Source organism: Carcharhinus amblyrhynchos, chromosome 14, assembly GCF_965287045.1.
Source record: "Carcharhinus amblyrhynchos chromosome 14, sCarAmb.v2.hapA, whole genome shotgun sequence".
In the NCBI taxonomy this organism is placed as follows: Eukaryota; Metazoa; Chordata; class Chondrichthyes; order Carcharhiniformes; family Carcharhinidae; genus Carcharhinus; species Carcharhinus amblyrhynchos.
In genome coordinates, this window is record NC_137337.1 from 6,253,114 (window position 1) to 6,263,827 (window position 10,714).

The window sequence follows — 10,714 nt, forward strand, 5'->3', positions numbered from 1 at the left end:
GTATTCTGATCCCAGCTGATGCTAATACTGGACAAGTCAGATCCCAGAGTTAAACTTGGCTTGATAGATCCAAATTTTGTTTTTCTGCAAAGCCATGGAGGTTAGTTACTGAACAGTTCAGTGTATTACTCTACAGGATCTTCCAGTCCCACCGAAATCAATGGCAATTAGCATGGCTCACCCATCCCAGCGCCGGGGGCTCAATTTTGGCAGAACCAGAAGATCCCGTCAGTGGGAAGGGGCTGGGAAACCCTACCCATTGAAGTCTAGAAGGTTGCAAAGTGTCTCACCAGTGGTCTGACATCGTGTGAGACTCACTTAAACCTGTACAATCTTCCAGGCTCTTAAGAAGAAATAGCAGGTCGATGTTTGCTGTGCACCAACTGCTGTGTTTTTTACACTACAACAAAATCTTCAACATAACTCCATCATATAGTGATCATTCCTATAGCGTCTTGATCGCTTCTCAGCCTTTTGGCTAAGATCAAGTGTAGTACCGACATGCTGTGCTTGGTTGAAGTCAATGAGTTTACATTTTAGCTTCATTTGAAGCAATTTTTCAAAGAGGCATCTCGGCCTTTTGGCCAAGATACAAATGAGATCAAACCTTAGAGGAGGAGCTATGCCTGCTCCAATCAGCTCAGATCGTGTAGATCAAGTCCAGGGCAGGAGGGGAGACCCCTGTCTTGTCAGCCTGGATTGGGAACGTCCCAACTTGTTGAGACTCTGAATTGGAATTTGAATGGACTGAATAAACCAAAAAAAACTTCAACATGACTCCATCAGCTGTAAAATACTTTGGGCTGTCATGGTGGCACAGTGGGTTAGCACTGCTGCCTTGCAGCGCCAGGGAGCTGGGTTCGATTCCCGGCTTGGGTCACTGTCTGTGTAGAGCCTGCATGTTCTCCCCATGTCTGCGTGGGTTTCCTCCTGTTTCCTCCCACACTCCAAAGACGTGCCGGTTAGGTGGATTGACCATGTTAAATTGCCCTTAGTGTCTGTCCCAAGATGTGTAGGTTTGGGGGATTAGCCATGGCAAATGTAGGGGGAGGGGAGGGTTACAGTGATAGGGTGGGGCAGGCGGTTTCTCAGTGAGAACGACAGCGCAGACTCGATGGGCCGAGTGGCCTCCTTTGCACTGATTCTACAATCCGTGGGAAGGTGCTACAGAAATTCAGATCGACTTTTCCCTCTCTGTTTTTCCTAACAGAAAGATTATTGCCATGGTTACGGGTTCTGTTCTTTGCATAAAAGGTGCAATTCTTCTCGTACAAAATGTTGAAGATGAGCAAATATTATATTCGCCACACCCCTAACGGGTGATGATTAAACACAGTGTGACAGAAGAATTTGAATTACTAACCCTGTAATTAGCTCTGTTCATGTTTAATATTACATCAGTCAGGAGGCTGTGCATGTTCACACAGTAATTCAGTATGTGATACCACACAGTCTCACGTGACGCCACAGCACAGCTGATCCCAGTCTTCTGAGAGACTTTTGTTTAAATAAACATCTCCTCACAGTCAGCACCGCCGCGCACAACTTATCCGCAGAGATTAAAGCCGCAAACAAGTGGGCTGAAATAAGTGATCTCCTCCTGTGTGCTATTTCTAGTTAATGTGTGAGTGTGAATACCCTGCCCGTGCACCACCTTACACCAGTCACTGACCCAGATCCAACCAGTCAGCTCAGCAGCGGAATCGGGAAGTCAAGGCAAATCTGTTAACTCGTGTGATGAAAATAGAGGGAACAGAGAGGATTAACCATCCATCACTCATCACATCCTCTTCGAATCACAGAATCCCGACTGTGCAGAAGGAGGCCATTTGGTCCATCGAGTCGACACCAACATCTTACCCAAGCCCACACCCCCTCCCTATCCCCTTAACCCCGTGCATTTACCATGGTGAACCCACCTAACCATACATCTTTGGACTTTGGGAGGAAACCAGGGCTCCATGTTTCAGCAATTTAGCATGGCCAATCCACCTAACCTACACATCATTGGACACTGAGGGACAATTTAGCATGGCCAATCCACCTAACCTACACATCATTGGACACTGAGGGGCAATTTAGCATGGCCAATCCACCTAACCCACACATCTTTGGACACTAAGGGACAATTTAGCATGGCCAATCCACCCTAACCCACACATCTTTGGACACTAAGGGACAATTTAGCATGGCCAATCCACCTAACCCACACATCATTGGACACTAAGGGACAATTTAGCATGGCCAATCCCCCTAACCTACACATCTTTGGACACTAAGGGACAATTTAGCATGGCCAATCCACCTAACCCACACATCATTGGACACTGAGGGGCAATTTAGCATGGCCAATCCACCTAACCCACACATCTTTGGACACTAAGGGACAATTTAGCATGGCCAATCCACCTAACCTACACATCTTTGGACACTAAGGGACAATTTAGCATGGCCAATCCACCCTGACCTACACATCTTTGGACACTAAGGGACAATTTAGCATGGCCAATCCACCTAACCCACACATCTTTGGACACTAAGGGACAATTTAGCATGACCAATCCACCTAACCTACACATCTTTGGACACTAAGGGACAATTTAGCATGGCCAATCCACCTAACCCACGCATCTTTGGACACTAAGGGACAATTTACCCTGGTCAATCCACCTAATATCCTCTGAGGGTGTTGGCAATCAGGCATTCCATTGGATTGGTCTATGATTACACTTGGCAAAGGTCTGCATTGGTTGACTACAATTTTCAGCATGCGTGCCTGACCAGGAGCCTCTCCCATTCTTCCTGCTGCCATCCGGCTAATTATTAGGATTTGGAGGTTAATAAGCAAGTTGGATGGTCGCTTTCTGAACACAAACTCCCTGAGCACCAAATCCCAAAGGAGATTTGAACGCAGAACATCTGGCCCAGAGGTAGAGACTCTACCACTGCACCAGAAAATCTCCCCTCATGATACAAACATCAATAATGCTTCACATGCCTTTGCCTGAGAAAGCCATTAATGATGTGTAACAAATGGAAATTCTGGGGGGTGAGACAGATCAACAACAGTGGTGGTGGTGTCAGAGTTCCCTCGCCCAGGGGGTCTGGGTTGCTGTGGCAACATGTACCTTTAGATTTATGTTGTAATCTGGAGCTAATGGATAGCGCTGGAAGACGCTCCAATGTTCTTTCCATCACATGGTTGACCAAGGATCTCTGTTGCTCTGACCAGATTATCATTGGTGTACGGTAGAAGGATTTACAAATTGATACCAACCTGTTTTGCCCTATTCTGAATGCAGGGGCAGAACAGTGGCACAGTGGGTTAGCACTGCTGCCTCACAGTGCCAGGGACCTAGGTTCAGTTCCCAGCTGGGGTCACTGCAGAGTTTGCACATTCTCCCCGTGTCTGCGTGGGTTTCCTCCGGGTGCTCCGGTTTCCTCCCACAATCTGAAAGACGCACTTTGGCCATGTTAAATTCACCCTCAGTGTACTCAAACAAGTGTGGCGACGAGAAGATTTTCACAGTAACTTCAGCGCAGTATTAACTTGTGACACTAATGAATAAGTTAAACTTAAACCTTCCTTGTCATACACATATGTTGTTCCTTATATTCTGTCCAATCTACAGAGCTGTCACCCATCTTTGTAAGCTTTTTGCATCATTTTATATGTTCCCTTTATGTTTGATACTGGGCGAGTTTCTCTGGCCTCCCCCTCAGTATTATTCTCGGCAGTGGGAGCGGGTGTGCTGTTCCCTGGTGGCAGGATTCACTGCTCCTGCTGGTGTCAATGGGAATTTGCATTAAAGCCACCGCGTCAAGCTGGAAAACTTACCGGGGGACCAGAGAGTCCTGGCGACGTGACCGGATGGAGAATTCCGGCTATTTGTCTTCAACTTTTTTGTAATGAACCGGCGGCTCCTCCTGTTGAGATCGTTCTAATTCAGATGGAGTTTGTTTGAGTTTTAATACACAGCCAGATGGAGGATCCGTGCCATATGCTACATCAGGGGTACATCACACCTCAGTTCAAGCCGTTACATTTTACAAAAGGTGGGCTGAGAAAATGGAATTTGCAAAAGATTTGCTGTTTATACACAAACCTCCGCAAGGTAGTTTAACCCATTACGGACCTCTCTTACATTCCACCTACTCCCACTCGCCAATACATTTCCAACGTTAGTTTTCCTTGCTTATAGATGAAACTACCAGAGTCTATATAGGCCTGCTGTCATTTCCAAACTGAGTTGATTGTCCAGCACAGATAAGGGTGATGGGCTGAACGGCCTTTTCTCATCCCACTTTGCCACTTGGGTGTCTGCTGTTTTTTGCTGTTCTGCATCTTTTGTCGTCACTGGATTGGTGAATCATTGGACCACAGGAAATGACCTTCTCCATAAAGGCTCCCAGTCCCACGTCAAATAAGATTCAGAGATACCGTGTTTACCCCAAAGGATGTGAAATGTATACATTCACTCTGAATGTTACATACTTCCTGCAGACATGATGCATTTGCTCATTATCTCAATGGAATCACAGTCTCTGTCAACCTCAGCAGAGTTTCCTTTCAGTGAGTGTTGAAGGCTGGTGGGGGAAGGTGGGGGTTGGGGGGAAGGTTGGGGGGTGGGGGGGGAGGTGGGGAGGTGGGGGTGATGATTTGCCAGCTCAGCTGAGTGTGGTCAGATGTCTGATGTGGAACGCGAGCTGTAAATGTGCCTCTCCTGAGCTGGATCAGACTTTGATATTCCTTTTGACTTGCCGTCACGTTTTGAACTGATGGCTTCGAGTCACAGAACTCCCCCCAGTGCAGAAGGAGGCCATTCATCCCAACGACTCTGCACCGACTCTCTGAACATCAGGCCCTATTCCTGTAATCCCATGCATTTAATCCCCCCTAACCTCCACATCTTTGGCCACTGAGGGGCAATTTTGCATGGTCAATCCACCTGATCTTTGGGCTGTGGGAGGAAACCGGAGCACCCAGAGGAAACCCACACAGACACGGGGAGGACATGCAGACTGCACCCAGACAGTGACATGAGGCTGGAATTGAACCTGGGTCCCTGTCGCTGTGAGGCAGCAGTTCTAACCACTGTGCCACCGTGCTGCCCATGGAGTGAGTGCCCTTTCATTCCCTGGTTAACTTCATGCATGAATCTTGCACTGGATCCTGTCATTTATATACATGAATGATACGTTTGTGGAATAGAATAACCAGTTCTGTGCGATTTCCTTTTTGCTGTTTGGATGCGCCCAGTGTGTAGCAAGCTGCTTCCACTGAGTTGGGATGTCTTGTTAAAGTTGTGCTAGATATTGGTAAGGCCACACTTAGAACATAGAACATTCCAGCGCAGTACAGGCCCTTCGGCCCTCGAAGTTGTGCCGAACAGTGGAACCAATCTAATGACCCTCTAACCTAAACTATTCCAATGTTATCCATATGCCTATCCACTGACCATTTGAACGCCCTTAAAGTTGGTGAGTCCACAACTGCTGCAGGCAGGGCATTCCACACCCTTACTACCCTCTGAGTAAAGAACCTAGCTCTGACATCCATCCTATATCTATCACCCCTCAATTTATGTCCCCCTGTGTTAGCCATCACCATCCGAGGAAAAAGGCTCTCACTGTCTACTCTATCCAATCCTCTGATCATCTTGTATGCCTCAATTAGGTCACCTCTTAACCTCCTTCTCTCTAACGAAAACAACCTCAAGTCCCTCAGCCTTTCCTCATTTCCACTTGGAATACTGTGTACAGTTCTGGTCACCCTATTATAGAAAGGATATTATTAAATTAGAAAGAGTGCAGCAAAGATTTACCAGGACTTGACGGTTTGCGTTATATGGAGAGGCTGGATAGACTGAGATTATTTTCCCTGGAGTGTAGGAGGCTTAGAGATGATCTTATAGAGGTCTAGAAAGTAATGAGGGACATGGGTAAGGTAGTTAGTCAATATCTTTTCCCAAAGGTAGGGAAGTCTAACACTAGAGGGCAGAGGTTTAAGGTGAGAGGGGAGAGATACAGAAAGGTCCAGAGGGGCAATTTTTTCACACACAGGGTGGTGAGTGTCTGGAACAAGCTGCCAGAGGCAGTAGTAGAGGCGGGTACAATTTTGTCTCTTAAAAAGCATTTAGACAGTTACATGGTAAGATGGGTATAGAGGGATATGGGCCAAACACGGGCAATTGGGACTTGCTTAGCAGTTAAAAAAAAGGACGGCATGGGCAAGTTGGGCTGAAGGGCCTGTTTCCATGCTGTAAGGAAGGATGTGCTGGCCTTGGAAAGGGTCCAGAGAAGTTCACGAGAATGATCCCTGGAATGAAGAGCTTGTTGTATGAGGGACGGTTGAGTACTCTGGGTCTGTACTCATTGGAGTTTAGAAGGATGGGGGGATCTTATTGAAACTTACAGGATACTGTGAGGCCCGGATAGAGTGGACGTGGAGAGGATGTTTCCACTAGTAGGAAAAACTAGAACCAGAGGGCACAACCTCAGGCTAAAGGGGCGATCCTTTAAAACAGAAATGAGGAGGAGTTTCTTCAGCCAGAGAATGGTGAATCTGTGGAATCCTTTGCCGCAGAAGGCTCTGGAGGTCGGGTCATTGAGTGTCTTTAAGACAAAGATAGATAGGTTCTTCAGCAATAAGGGGATCGGGGATTATGGGAAAAAGGCAGGAGAATGGGGATGAGAAAGAGATCAGCCATGGCAGAGAAGACTCGATGGGCCGAGTGGCCTAATTCCGCTCCTATGTCTTAAGGTCTCATGGCTCTATGACACTGTTTAGCACATTGTGTTGTGGAAATGCAGATACTTTGTGCATTCACTTGTGATCAGATCACTTCAAAGGAACCTCAATACATGAGGAAAATGGCGATTGACAGTAACCAGTGTGACATCTGCTGTCTGACAGAGGATGGTGGTTATTAGTGACGGCAGCATTAGGAGATATGATTCGGTGGGGGGGGGGTTAAACCATCAGCAAAATGAACTAACAAGTAAACGTCGGAACATCCCGTGAATAGAAATCAGCAATGTAGGACAAGAGAGCATCGCCTTTTCCATATAGGTACTCTGTAGGTCGAAAGATGAGAAAGATTAATGCAAAGATCTAGTGAAGCTGTGATAAGGTCTGATGCTGTATTTTAGGGATTGTCTTCAGGACTCGGAGAAGAAAAGCAAATCTGATATAGTGAAGGGTTTTTATAATAAAATCACATGATTGTGAAACCATTGTCTAATAACCATAGCAACCATGGCCTTCCACTTAACGGGCCCTCTCTGTTTATCCCCAAGTGCCGTGTATCCTTGACGAACTCCAGAAGAATTTGTGCAGCCTTTATCTGGAGGTGCTCAGTTAATGGCTCAGATCGAATGAACAGGAGGGTCACCATGAGCATTTGGCCAGAGTATTGATCCCTGCTCACCGCTGCTTCTCTCTCTGGTTCAAAGCCCTGTATCTCACCCCTTACCCATCAGACTGAAGCCGGGCATCATCTTTACTCTTTTATCTACAGCTGGAGGTCACAACCCGCATTTATGTTCTGTTTAATCTGTTTTGTTTAATGACAGGAAGAACTGCATTTATATAGCATCTTCCATCAACACAGGATCTCCCAACCAATGAAGTACCTTTGATATAATGTAGGACGTTGGGGGGGGGGGTGATGGTCTAGTGATATTATCGCGAGACTATTAATCCAGAAACTCAGCTAATGTTCTGGGGACCCGAGTTCGAATCCTGCCACAGCAGTTGCTGGAATTTGAATTCAATAAAAAGTATCTGGAATTAAGAATCTACAGATGGCCATGGAACCATTGCCGATTGTTGAAAAAACCCATCTGGGTCACTAATGTCCTTTAGAGAAGGAAATCTACCGTCTTTACCCGGTCTGGCCTACATGTGACTCCAGAGCCTCAGCAATGTGGTTGACTCTCAACTGCCCTCCAAAGGCAACAAGGAATGGACAATAAATGCCGCCCATGTACCACAAATGAATAAAAAAACAGCCAATTTATGCACAGCAAGCTCCCACAAACAGCACTGTGGTAATGGCCTGATTTGGGATGTTGATTGAAGGTGATATTAACCTGGACAACATGGAAAAATATCCACTCCTCTTTGAAAGAGAACCATGGAATCATTTACAGCCGCATCAGAGGACAGGTTGGCGCTCACCCAGAACATCCGTGACCGGCAATGTCCGCAAAGAATCTGATTTCCATCCTCAAGTCCTGGGGTAAGGCGTAAACCAACATCACCCCCTGAACAGGAAGGGGAGAGTGCCACCCACTCAGCCACAGCTGACACCAATGAGCCTCACATTGAAGAGATGAGCCTCACATTGAAGAGATGGGATCACAATTTGTCAGTGTGGCAGTTGTGGGATCGCACTGTGCGTATACTGGCTGCCGCACTCCCCCTGATTACAACAGTGAATCCAACATGAAACTAAGGGTGGGAGTTCCTCCACAGAGTAATGTGCATTCCCTCTCTGGGGAAGGAGACAGTCTGGGTACTCTCGGTGTTAGACCGGGAAGGTTGGAAGCAGCTATAGACATTCCAAAAGGAAGAGCCCAGTAAAACCAATAAACACGTCTGAAGCGATTCTGACAAATAGCCGAAGGAACTGGAAATGGTAACTCTGCTTTCCCTCCCTACACAGGCTGCCAGGCCCGCTGAGATTTTCCAGAACCTTCCGTTCCTGCGTGAACTGGTCTTGCCTTACCGAGTTTCACTGGAATTCAACAATTTTGAACTGGTTTTTCTTTCTGGGAAGTGGCTCTGGGTGAGTTAAAGCCGACAAATGGTCCAATTCCAACAGCAAGACTGAAACCGGCGGTGGAATCGACTTTTATTTGAAGAAGAAGAAGTTTGGGGTGAACTTCCTTTGGAAGAATGGCAAAAAAAGCTTGTGTATTCCATCATCCCCCCCCAAATCCCACCCCCCCACCGCACCCCCCTCAATCCCACCCTCCGGGTAAAACGTACAGACTACTTCTTGGATACCCACAACCCGTGGATGAAGTTTTTTTTTTGAAAACACAAATTGATCCTTGGTAATTCTTTAATCTAATTAGTATGCTTTGTGTAGATGTTTACAGTAACAGGAGAAAAAGTTTGAAATAAATGAATTCAGTTTGGCTCAGTTAGAATTTTTCGACAGTTGTTTTACTGGTCTCTATTTATTACTTTTTGAAACTTTGGTCCATTGGAAATCCAATGGATTCCTTGAGTGCATCTGGTTGGTTTATTTGCTGGCGAACACGCCCCTGTCTACACCAAAGTAGAAAGGGTTGAGAGCTTCAAATTTCTAGGTGTCCAGATCACCAATAACCTGTCCTTGTCCCCCCCTAGTGCCGACACTATAGTTAAGAAAGCCCACCAACGCCTCTACTCTCACAGAAGGCTAAGGAAACGTGGCATGTCTGCTACGACTCTCACCAATTTTTACAGATTCACAATAGAAAGCATTCTTTCCAGATGTATCACAGCTTGGTATGGCTCCTGCTCTGCCCAAGACCACAGAGGGTTGTGAACATAACCCAGTCCATCATGCAAACCAGTCTCCCATCCATTGATTCTGTCCGCACATCCCATTTCCTTGGGAAAGCAGCCAGCATAATCAAGGACCCCACACACCCCGGACATACTCTCTTACACTCCTTCCATCGGGAAAAATATGAAAGTCAGATCACGTACCAACCAACTCAAGAACAACTTCTTCCCTGCTGCCATCAGACTTCAGGATGGACTTACCATACATTAAGCTGATCTTTCTCTACACCCTATCTGTAACTGCAACACCATATTCTGCACCATCTCCTTTCTTTCTCCTCTATGAATGGTATGCTTTATCTGTGTAGCATGCAAGAAACAATACTTTTCACTGTATCCTATAAGGCCATAAGACATAGGAGCAGAATTAGGCCACTCGGCCCATCGAGTCTGCTCTGCCATTCAATCATGGCTGATATTTTTCTCATCCCCATTCTCCTGCCTTTTCCCATAACCCCTGATCCCCTTATTAATCAGGAACCTATCTATCTCTGTCTCAAAGACACTCAATGACCCGGCCCCCACAGCCTTCTGTGGCAAAGAGTTCCACAGATTCACCACTCTCTGGCTGAAGAAATTCCCCCCAATACACGTGACAATAATAAATCAAATGAAATCAAATCAAGTCTAGCCTATTATTCAGGACAGAGATCTCCTGGGAATATGTCAGTATTCACAAATGTTCCCAATCTGGCCCTCGCCACCGACTTTCTGTGACATTGCCTCCACTGACCTCTCCCGGAATATGTCCAGCCAGCCTCAGTCAACTGGAACAGACCCGATGGGTAATAAGCTGGGGACTGGTGTTGGGGTCACACATATTGGACAATATAACCAGATCCCAGCCTGTAACCCATGGAGCTCCACCTCAACTTGCTTCCTGTTGGAACCAAGTAGGGACACTGCACATCTCTTCCGGAGATCCAGCATAGGCAGAATGGGCAAGTGGCCTCTTCCTGTGCTGTATGACTCTGTAGTACAACCGATTATTCTCCCAGCCACACAATACTGAGCGGAAAGCCTGTTTGTGTGATGTTGATTGAGGTATAAATGTTGGCTGGGCCACCGGGGAGAACTCTGTGCCACTTGGCTGGATGGTGGGGTGTTAAACAGAATTGATGTCAAGTGTAAATCAGGCTCACACAATATTTA

General features: G+C 46.5%; 1 pseudogene; it reads left to right on the top strand.

Annotated features, from left to right (window-relative positions):
• Positions 1-458: 458 nt before the first annotated feature.
• LOC145352842 (U2 spliceosomal RNA) lies at positions 459-611 on the top strand (annotated as a pseudogene).
• Positions 612-10,714: the final 10,103 nt, after the last annotated feature.